The sequence below is a fragment of the Saimiri boliviensis genome, chromosome 14 (genome assembly GCF_048565385.1).
Source record: "Saimiri boliviensis isolate mSaiBol1 chromosome 14, mSaiBol1.pri, whole genome shotgun sequence".
NCBI classification, from domain to species: Eukaryota; Metazoa; Chordata; class Mammalia; order Primates; family Cebidae; genus Saimiri; species Saimiri boliviensis.
The window spans coordinates 68,647,987-68,659,232 of NC_133462.1; the positions used below are offsets into that span (position 1 = coordinate 68,647,987).

The 11,246-nt window shown below is 39.0% G+C and overlaps 1 protein-coding gene across 10 annotated transcripts in view; it reads right to left on the reverse strand.

Moving 5' to 3' along the window:
- ESRRG (estrogen related receptor gamma) overlaps positions 1-11,246 on the reverse strand; it is a 644,467-nt gene that overhangs the window by 439,472 nt on the left and 193,749 nt on the right. For 9 of the 10 annotated variants that reach the window (XM_074385196.1, XM_010340941.3, XM_074385195.1 and 6 more), the window contains one exon: positions 5,540-5,631. The exons of the other annotated variant lie outside the window; for it this stretch is intronic. The gene's annotated coding sequence lies outside the window, so the exon portion shown is untranslated. The remainder of the gene's footprint in view (positions 1-5,539; positions 5,632-11,246) is intronic. 10 annotated transcript variants of the gene reach the window in all.

Consider the following 11,246-nt stretch of genomic DNA (forward strand, 5'->3'; position numbering starts at 1 on the left):
TTTCCAACTCCAAATTAGATTCTATTAGTGTATTAGTCTTTTTTCACACTGCTTATAAAGACATCAGCAGTGTGAAAACAGACTAATACACCAATACCAGAGGCCAGGTGTAGTGGCTCACCCCTGTAATCCCAGCACTTTGGGAAGTCGAGGTGGATGGATCACCGGAGGTCAAGAGTTCGAGACCAGCCTGGCCAACATGGCAAAACCCCGTCTCTACTAAAAATACAAAAATTAGCCAGGCTTGGTGGCAAGCACCTATAATTCCAGCTACTTGGGAGGCTGAAGCAGGAAAATTCCTTGAACTCAGGATATGGAGGTTGTAGTGAGCCAAGATCGCTCCACTCCACTCCAGCCTGGGAGACAGAATGAGATTCTGTCTCAAAAAAAAAAAAAAAAAAAAAAGAGAGAGAGAGAGAAATAAACAAACAAAGGAAAAACCATACCCAAGCCTTGATAATTTATGAAGATAAAGGTTTAATGGACTCCCAATTGCACGTGGCTGGGGTGGCCTCATAATCATGGCAGAAGGCAAAAGGCACGTCTTACATGGTAGCAGAAAAGCCAGAATGAGCACAAAGAAAAAGGGATTTCCACTTATAAAGCCATCAGATCTCGTGAGACTTACTCACCAACATGAGAACAGTGTGGGGGAAACCACCCCTATGATTCAATTGTCTCCCACGCAGTCCCTCCCACAACACATGGAAATTATGGGAGCTACGATTCAAGATGAGATTTATGTAGGGACACAGCCAAACCATATCAATTGCTTTTTTAAAAAGAGGTTGTCTACTGAGATAAAGGGCTGGCAGAGTTCATATTTGTGACTCTTTTGGTATTTCACCTCCAATGTCCACTTCACTTAGGTTAGAAAACCATTATTTTATACATTATAAGTCTTAGCACAATGAATGCCTGGTATGTAGTAAGCACTCAGTAATTACTTGTAAACTGAAGCTTTAAGATATTTTAATAGAAAAACAAAAACTCTATTAACTAGTAATTAACTAAAAATATAGACTCCTGGTCAATGTAAGTACAACAGGAAGAATTAAACTGCTTTTCCTACTCTCACATTCAACACAGAACACTTTCGTGTTCAGATGTGCAGGCTTGCTTTTGCTTTCCCACACAGCAGTTCTCCAGTGGTCACCAACTGGGTGTCCTACAATTTAACTCAATCCTGACACTCCTACCTGGAAATAGCATCAGATCCCACAGGTGAAAGGCTTGGTCCCACCAAACGTCCCCCAGCTTCAGACGTCAACCGAAAGTTGTAGGCTACCTACAACTGCTGCTTGATTTGACTACAAATTGGAGCTTTCCATAACCCTCTTCTCTGGTTTGATTAATTTGCTACAGCAGCTCACAGAACTCAGAGAAACACTTGCTTTTAATGGTTTATTATATTTATAAAGGATATCATAAAGAATACAGATGAATAGCCAGCCAGATAAAGAGGTGCTGCATAGGGCGAGGTATGTGGGAAGGGGCATAGAGGGCTCCCAAGCCCTTTCCAGGCACATCACCTTTCCAGAACCTCTCCATGTCCAGCAACCCAGAATCTCTCTGAACCTCGTAGTTTAGGGATTTATTTATTTTACTTATTTATTTATTTTAGATGGAGCCTTGCTCTGTTTTCCAGGCTCGATTGCAGTGGTATGATCTCAGCTTACTGCAACCTCTGCCTCACAGGTCTAAGCAGTTCTCCCGCCTTAGCCTCATGAGTAGCTGGAATTACAGGCGCACACCACCACGCCCAGCTAATTTTTGTATTTTTAGTAGAGATGCACTTTCACCGTGTTGGCCAGGCTGGTCTTGAACTCCTGACCTCGTGATCCGCCCACCTCGGCCTCCCAAAGTGTTGGGATTACAGGCTTGAGTCACCACACCCAGCCCAGTTTAGGGATTTTTATAGAGGCTTAATCCTGCAGGCATGGTCGATTATTAACTCAATTTTCAGCTTCTCTCCCCTTCCTGGAGGATGAGGGGTTTGATTGAAAGTTCCAAGCTTCTAATCATGGCTTGGTTTTTCTGGTGACCAAAACCCATTCGGGAGCCCTCCAAAAGTCACCTTATTAGAGCAAAAGACACTTCTGTCAAACAGGAAATTCCAGGGGATAAAGAGCTCTGTAGTCGGGAATGTGAACGTCGGGGGTGTTGTGGGGGTGGCAGAGAACAAATATATACTTCTTATTATAAATCACAACCTCATAGTAGATGTTTGCCTTCTTGTAGCATGTGTCCAAGAAACAACAATAAGGTTGTGGTAGTTGTACTGAGGTATAATCATGAGAAAACAAGTTAGCATGTCAGTATCATTCTTATGAAAGAAATGACATAAATACCTTTTATGAAGGATCTGATTCACAAGCACAGTACCATTAAGAAGATAAAGTGGTTGATGACTATTAATGTGAAAATGACCACCATTTGGATGCTCCTGCTGTCACATTCTTAGAGAATGTGGCGATGGGTAAACGTGCATGCGTGCGCACACGTGCACACACACACAAGTATAAACATACATGGCCAGACCACATACTTACTGTAAAACAATCTTAAACTCCAAGTATGATTGCTGTGAACAAACTTCGTTAAAAACAGTATTTAGAGATCAAATTGTTTTACTCCTCCTTACTTTGAGGTAACATTATAATTAACTTTTCTCTTACGGACCTTGAGAAAAAAAAAGAAAAGACGACGACGACAAACAGCAAGAGACAGCTAATGGCCTTCACATCCCCCATGTAAATTTTGGCTGATACTAAAGCACCCAAGGACAAGCATCAGCAGTAAATCATATAACCTACATTTCAGAATCAAAATTGCCACATTGCATTCTTTCTGAAATCAGAGGAGAAATTTTAGATTGTTATTTGCTCAAACCTATTTGCATTCCCTGGGCACATACCCAGTGGCAGGACTTCACCGAGAGGCATTCTCAAGCCATCCTGAGACATCCACCCTGCAGGTTAGCCACACCTGTAAGCTCAAGAGCTGTATGAGTGGGTTTTTCCCTTTTAATTGGTACTTATCTTTGCCCTCAAGAAAGAAAGATGTTTTCAAATACTCTGTGTAGTAAAAAAAAAAAAAAAAAAAAAAAAACTAAAATTTTTTGTTCCACTTAGACAGCCATAAGCTTTCCGTTAATTCTCAGTCATAAATAAATAGAATTGACATAGACATTAAAGATGGAAACAATAAAAACAGTCAGGAAGTACAGAAAAAAAAAAAGATTGCCATGATATTCTGTCTCGTTTTGCCAAAAAGGTATTAAAGTATCAATGATATAAAAATAGACTTGAACAATTTTTTCTAAAGGAAGGGGGGATAGCTACTCCCAGAATACATAAGATGGGTGTCCTAAAGATTTCATTGATTAGTTGATAAGTTTGCCGGTGAATGATTAGTCAATTAGTCATAAAGGTTTGAATTAGTTACTAGAGCTCTGCCTCCCATGAATAAATGTGGGGAGTATTCTCTCTCCCACCCTCTGTGACAGATGATATCTGTTTTCTCCTGTGAGTTTGAATTTAAGAGCCACTGAAGCTCAGCAACAGTATATTCTGGCTCAAATGAGCTGAAAATTGCATTCAATTTGAATTTCAAAAATGGTGGGGAGGAAGGGGGGGGGAAAAACCTCAGCACCCATCAAGTCTCTACACTCTTCAACTACTTCCTGCTGTTTAGCTGCATTCCGCCAGGCTGGGGACCTGAAACCCAGGATGTGTTGCAGGGGAAAGAGCATCGCTGGATTCCTGCCCAGTCTGAGTTTAAAAATAAACTTTTTATAGTCAGGATCAAAGCGAACCTCACTTTTACACACATGCATAATGCAGAATGTGACCCACCAAAGAAATAGATTTACCTTTTCCAAACTGAAATTGGCCTGCTTTATTTTTTTTTTTTCTTTACATACTCTAGAGGTGATAAAGGTGAAGGTGTTTTTTCTTGAGAAACTCCTGAAAAGCAAATTTCTTTCTAAATAATTCCTCTTCGGCTCACTTAAGACCCTCATTCCTTGTGGTTGGATGTACCACCTTCACCTGCTTCACGTTACAAAGCAGATGTGTTCTTGAAAAGTTGAGCGTATGGCTATTGATTTTTCAAATCAAATCATACTTTAAATGCTCTAAGAGAGTTGGTTATTTAAAGGAATCTTGTGATAAATTATATTTTAAAGCCAAGCTATTTTTAGTGTACAAATCATTGCCCCTTCCTGCAATGGCATAGTAAGCATGAATTTGAAGCATATCCAAGTTTTCTGAAAGCAGGGCACACCTGTAGTCCATAAGAAGTAGATGTAAGTATCACTAATATTTAAAATTAAACTGATGTTATGCAAAACAACAAATGATATCCCCAAAATCATGTAACTGAATGATGTGGGGCCAGAACTCCATTTTATGACAGTTTGAGCCGAAGGAGCAGAGAGAATGCCAAATTCATTCCAATGGACTTCAAACATGAAAACCTATTCTCCTGCTAACTAAATTATTCTCAATTTGCAAATTAAGCAACGTGGGTGCCATGAAAAAGGTAATTCCACTTCCGAAGTGCCATTTTCCTCACTGAAGCAGGAATCTGCTGAATGCTGTTCAAAAATATGCCTCATTCCAGAGGGTTCAGTAGCAAGCACCATTGAAAGGCATCATCTGCAGTGAGTGCACACGGATTCCTGCACACCTACTCTGTGCTGGCCTCTGCTGCAGGAACTCAGAGTAACTAATAATCCGAGATCCTGCATTAGAGGTGGCAGTGGCTCTTCAACTTTCCTGAGTTACAAACCCGTGTGAGAGTATGGTGAATGCCCACTCGCCACCTAAAGAACCCTTCCATGCTATGATCTTTGTATGACACTCATTACAACTACAGCAGAGTTCATGGATCCAAGTGAAGCACCTGGGGCTCGGAGATTAATTGACTCACTGATGGTAACCTGGGAACGTTAGTATTATATAACTGTCCTTCAAAAATGGAGTGAAGTAGACAGATATCCCTGGAAAAATAAACGGGTATTCAATTGGAATCTAATGGATACCAAAAACTTTTAGTAAACTCACAGAAGGTAGAATTAGAAAGAGAAGGATCCCTATCTTAAACACAGGACAGGATGTAAAGAAGAGTAATATTTTACTTCCTAGGCATCAGTGAAAGACAAGAATTAAGAAATACTCTGACTTTGACAACCGCAGCTTACTGGTCAATATAGTGAATCAATAGAAACAAGGGCAAAACCTTTCCAAAGCACCCACATGATCACTGCGACATACACTCAGTTAAGTCCAATGTGCCAGAATATCCTACTCACACACACAAAAACACTTTAAAAGCATTAAAAACGATGTTTTTACATTTTAAAAGGCAGAATGCGGAAAACATTTTTCCTTACTATGAAATACTTGCCAGACCCACAATAGTAGTCAAAGTTGTCAAGGGGGCACTTAGCCCTCTAATGTGTATCACGTGGCATTATGTTATGTAGATTTTAAAAGAACATTAATATCTCCTAATCTGGTAGGGAGCAGCTTACCTTTTAAACTGCGACAGTGTTAGCGTAGGATTTTTTCCTTACATCTTCATAATTTAATATTGTTTCATTGATGAACCAGTAAATTGTCAGCTCTATTCATTTATGTGACGTGAGCAAGGATCCAACCCAAAAAAGGAAAAAAAAAAAGTAAGGTCAATTTTCTTGGCTGCTGCATTTAATAAAATATGCCAGGCAATAGAGTTAAGCACACATTAATAGCCATGACTTAGCATGCACTGCCTTTACCAAGTCTTTGATTTTCCTATATATATACTCAGGGCTGCATTAACCCTCCAATGAAGGTACAGTCCTCATTTCTTATTTTAAGATTTCTTCCTTCTCAGCTTTATCAGATTTATTAATCTCCTGCTACTCTCTTATTTATAGCAAATGCTCCGGTTAGGGTTTGAACATGTTTTCCATTATAACACCCATATATAACTTACAGAAAAAAAATTCTTCCAAGACCAAGGGACATTCTACTCATCTCATATTAGTCTCAAAATAGATGCATTTCTCCAAATATGAAGGCTGTGTGTCCTATTTCTCTGATATTCAGGGAAAAACACAAGAGGGCAGGTAGAGAAGCCCAAGTTTTCTAAGTGGAAAAACTTAAAGCTTCTATTTTAATAAACTCCACAGCGGGCTTTCACTGAACATACACTAATGATGTTTTAGGTAGATGTCTCTTAAATGAAGCTACTGGGTTGAACCTCATGAAGCTGCTTTTACTCCATCTAATTTTGACCTACAAAAACGGCAATTCCACATGATGTAACTTAATACTTCTCATATCTTCACTCATATATAAAAATACCGTACAGAGCAACAAAGCAATTCCCTGGATATCCGGGGAAATTCTGTTCTCAACTTGCAGCTCAGTGGGTGCGAAGGGAGAAGGCTGTGACCCACAGGAGGCTGGAACGCCCTTGACAGTTTGTTTGGTGCACGCTCTGGTGGAATTTATTAAGTAAAAGATGTGGAGAAAATAATTATTCAGGTGGCACCGGGCCACTTTGCCTCACATCCCTTGAGGCATAAATGTGGTAACTGCAGACACTGGGGAGTGAACACTTCAAAGGGATGCCTGTATTTCATTAGAAGACCCTCACTGGGACCTCTAAATCTATCCACCAAAGACACCCTTCAGATTCATAGCTTTCCCGCTCTTTCAAGAATGAAGTTAAAAGTAAAATGCTTGACAAATAAACTAGATTGCAGTTTCAATCCCAACTTGCCCCTACAACCAGAAACTGGAATCATACGTTGGTAATTTGCTATAATGCTAAAGAGAAACTGAATGCTAGCAAACAAAAGAATCATTTTAAAATAATTTCTTGCATAAAGTGAGCTGAAGATCAACGAAGACAAGAGACCAAGGAGGTTTTTGGTGCAGGTAGGAATTTGACGGGGTCCAGGATCAAGAAAGGAGGGTGCTTTACAGAAAGAAATAGAATGGTGTTTAGAGCATACTCATGAGAGAGACAGGAGGTAAGATGACTCAAATGTGAGAATCCAACTCTACTTATTTTCTAAGATTGTGAACATAAGAGACTGTCAAAAAGCTGTAATTTATATAAGTATAAAGAAACACTATGAAAGAACCCACCCAAAAGATCCTAGAGGGTAGGACGCCTAAGAAGACCTAAACTTAGATTGTTACTTTTTAAAAAAAAGAAAGCACAGGACTCAGGAGGTATAAAAACAGGACTTGAATCAAGAAAAATCCTTCAGGTGCTGATTTCAACAGTTATGTGGCTGCTTTCTGTGTAATACTGCTAATGCTCACAGGCAGTGTGGCCATAGATTTCAAGTTAATATTTAAACTCTACAACTTGTCATACTCCATCTCTGAAATCACCAAAAATTTGAAATAATGTTAATATTATAACAATAATTTTAAAAAACCGGTCTCCTTTTGATCCCACACAAATAGCTATCTCTAACCAGAGGCATTCAACTCAGGAGGTTCAGAGTTTGTAGGCAAGAAAAGATGGTGGGGCATTGGAAGGATGTGTGGAATCAGTTCCTGTTACCCTACGATTTCCTCTTAGTACAAAATGCAGTATACATTTCCCTAGATAAATCTTGTTTTAAATAGTGACGACCAATCCAGGTGAAATATTTCTGATTCAATACTATCAGTAATTTACTAAGAATAGGGAGGAAAAATGGTTGTAAACGGCCTTTAGAAGTGCAGTAACAATATGAGGGAGAAGCTTTTTGTGGATAACCCAGGAAATGCACTACGATTTATCTCCATTTTCCCTTGTCTGCAAATATTCTAAACTCCAAACAACCAGTTTTATTTTATTTTCAGTTTTAGATTCAGGGCTGCATGTGCAGGTTTCTTACACAAGTATATTACGTGATGCTGAGATTTGGGCTTCTACTTATCCCATCACCCAAACAGTGAACATAGGACCTGACAGGAAGTTTTTTCAGCCCTTGATCTTCTTCCTCCCTCCCCTCTTTTGGAGTCCTAGTATCTATTGCTCTCATCTTTGTCTGTGTCTATCCAATGTTTAGCTCTCACTTATAAATAAGAACAGGTCATATTTGGTTTTGTGTTTCTGTGTCAATTCGCTTATGATAATGACCTCCAGCTGTATCCGTATTGCTGCAAAGGGCATGGTTTCATTCTTTTTATGGCTGCATAGTATTTCACACTCTACATGTACCACATTTCTTTATCCAATCCACAACTGATGTGCACCTAGGTTGATTCCATGTCTTTGCTATTGTGAATAGTGCTGTGGTATACATTTGAGGGCAGGTGTCTTTTTGGTAGAATAATTTCTTTTCTTTTGGGTATATATCCAGGAATGGGACCACTAGGTTGAATGGTAGTTCTGTTTTTAGTTATTTGAGAAATCTCCAAACTGCTTTTTACAGAGACTGAACTAATTTACATTCCCACAAATAGTTAGAAATGTTCCCTTTTCTCTACAACCTCACCAACATTTGTTATTTTTCCACTTTTTAATAATAGTCACTCTCACTGGTGTAAGACGGTATTTCACTGAGGTTTTGACTTGCATTTCTCTGATGATTAGTGATGTTGAGCATTTTTTCATATGTTTGTTGGCCACTTTCATGTCTTCTTTTGAGACATATCTGTTTAGGTCCTTAGCCCAGTTTTAAACTTTTTTTTTCTTGTTGAATTGTTCAAGTTTCTTGTAGATTCTGAACATCAGTTCTTTGTTGATTCCGAACATTAGTTCTTTGTAGGATGCATAGTTTACAGATATTTTCTCCCATTCTTTAGGTTGGGTTGTCTTTCTTTTGATAGTTTATTTTGCTGTGCAGGAGCTCTTTAGTTTAATTAGGTCCCAGTTGTCAATTTTTGTTTCTGAACAACCAGTTTTAAAATGTAGACTGAGACAGAACTCACAACTGTCTTGTAAGCTGATGACTGCCTATCCTATACCCAATTAATTACTACAATTGGGCATATAAACTTATCGCAAAAAAAAAATTCCAGTATTAAGAACTCTCAGGTGCAGTTGCCTGGATTTTACATTGCATTATTCTTAGGGGGCACCTTTCACATGTATTATAACGTGAACAGTCTGCACCACCACGGATGTGTAGTATGGTATAGGGAGAGAAAGTCTCTGGATTCCCTTTTCTAACCCAGAGAATATTTTTAAAACAAATATAGATAACTAAATTACCAGTGTCCCTTCAGTCACAAAGTCCTTGACCCCAAGGCAATGGGACTTACACCATCCCTACCATCACCAGCAGCTGCCTCTGCATTGTTGCAGGAAACTTCTTAGAAGGGGAATGACCTCTCTAAATACTGAAGAAGAAAGATCTGTTCTTCAGGTCTCAAACAGGTTCTAAGAATAGATATTCCAATTACAGAAGAAGCCACTTAGTACATGATATTCCAGAAACATGGTAGCATTACAGTGGAACCCAACCATACACCCAGCTGTCCTTGGGGAAAAACACATTTTGAATTCCAAAACCTTAGGAATATATATCTTATTGGGAGGGGTTACCTGTAATCTACTTACTACACGCAGATACAAAAGCCTGATCAGCATATACTCTCAAAAAGTGAATGGATAGCAGAAATAAAGATTTTTAAAAGGGGAAACACACATAGTTCCTTTAATTATTCTGAGTATAATTTTAGTGTACAGCCAGGAAAAGATAAACAGAAGAAATTCCTCAGCTTTCTAGATCCCTTACCATATGTTATTCATGTGGGTCTAAATAGGTTTGATTACTTGAAGTTTTTTTTTTTTTTTTTTCAGGATTTCGATAAGGGCAATCAGGCAGGATTATCTTGGGCAGGCACAGGATATACAAGCAAGCTACTGGATGCTGGGGAGATGCAGGGCAAGACAACTTCGGCTCCCCCCGGCAGGAAACTTGCTCTATTAAGAGATAAAATATCATGATATAATCTATATGATGCATCTTTTAAAATGAAAAGTGCCTCAAAGATTATGAAATAGTTTTGAGAGTGGAAAATAATCCATCAATTTAAATACAGCTTTTTCAGTGATGGGTACCATATAAGGCTCCCCCCAGTTAAACTGAGGTCAAACTCAGAATTCCAGATTTAGATCTCCCAATATTTGCCACTCTATATTTAGTCTTCACAAATTCAATCATATTGGCTACTTTCTGATGCAAACGCTGATGGAGGAAGCTTTTCTGTGAGGACAAAATATTTTTAAAGTAAGAGATTTCTTTATTAAGTTGGCCAAGATCCTTGATTCTAGCATTTAGCCAATTATTTTCCTTCCACTTTAACCCTGGAAACATTACAAGTTAGTAAGGAAAAGGGAAGGGAAAGACATAAGAGAAGAAGACATAAATGAAAGACTAAGAGAAAAGAAAAATGATGGGGAAAAACAAGGAAGGTTAATCAAGAAGGAGCACATGGCTTCCATTCACTCAAACTCAGAATACCATTAATGCACCCAGTATCGAATGCAGCATGAGTTCTTCTTGGTTTATCATCCTCTTCCCTGGAGAATGCAAGATGGCTATTGTTGATGAAGATCTTAGAGATAATCCACCCCATTTTAACAGTAAGGAAAGGGAAGCCCTATAAGGCCAAGTGGCTCACAAAGTGGTGACTAGAAGCCAGAATCACCATAGACCAGTCTAATGTTCTACCAAGTATATCTGCTTGGAAGTGGTAATAGCTTTTCCAAGTCTTAGACAACCACTAATGACAGCAAGAGCAAGGTAAAATGGAGATGCTCTTCTCTCTCTGGGGGGAAAACAGAGATGATCAGCTCACAGTATTAGGACCTACAGGAACAGTTGGGCAAAGCTGCAGCTGACCCAGCTTCCAGGGTAATCTGACCGTTGCAGAACAGCACACTGCGAATTTAGAGGGACAAGCTCTAAGCCCAGTTTTCTCATAGTTCCAACAAACTGTCTCCACTGGTCATTGTGATATAACATTTCTGATGATTAATTAAAAGCTCTTCATTAGATCAGTCAGCTTATCATTAACAGCTCCCCCTATCTCTAATAGAGTTAATAGAATGATGTGAAATAAATGAGAGATAGAAAGAATTAGATAAAGCCTCAACCCAAATGAAAGCACCCTCTGCTCTCAACCAAGGAGGCAAAGAAACAAAAGGGAGGGAAAAGTGGGTTTTGTTAAAGATGAGAAGACAGAGTGCTGAGGAGGGAAATGTGGGGAGGAAGGAGGCATTTGCTCAATCGGTAC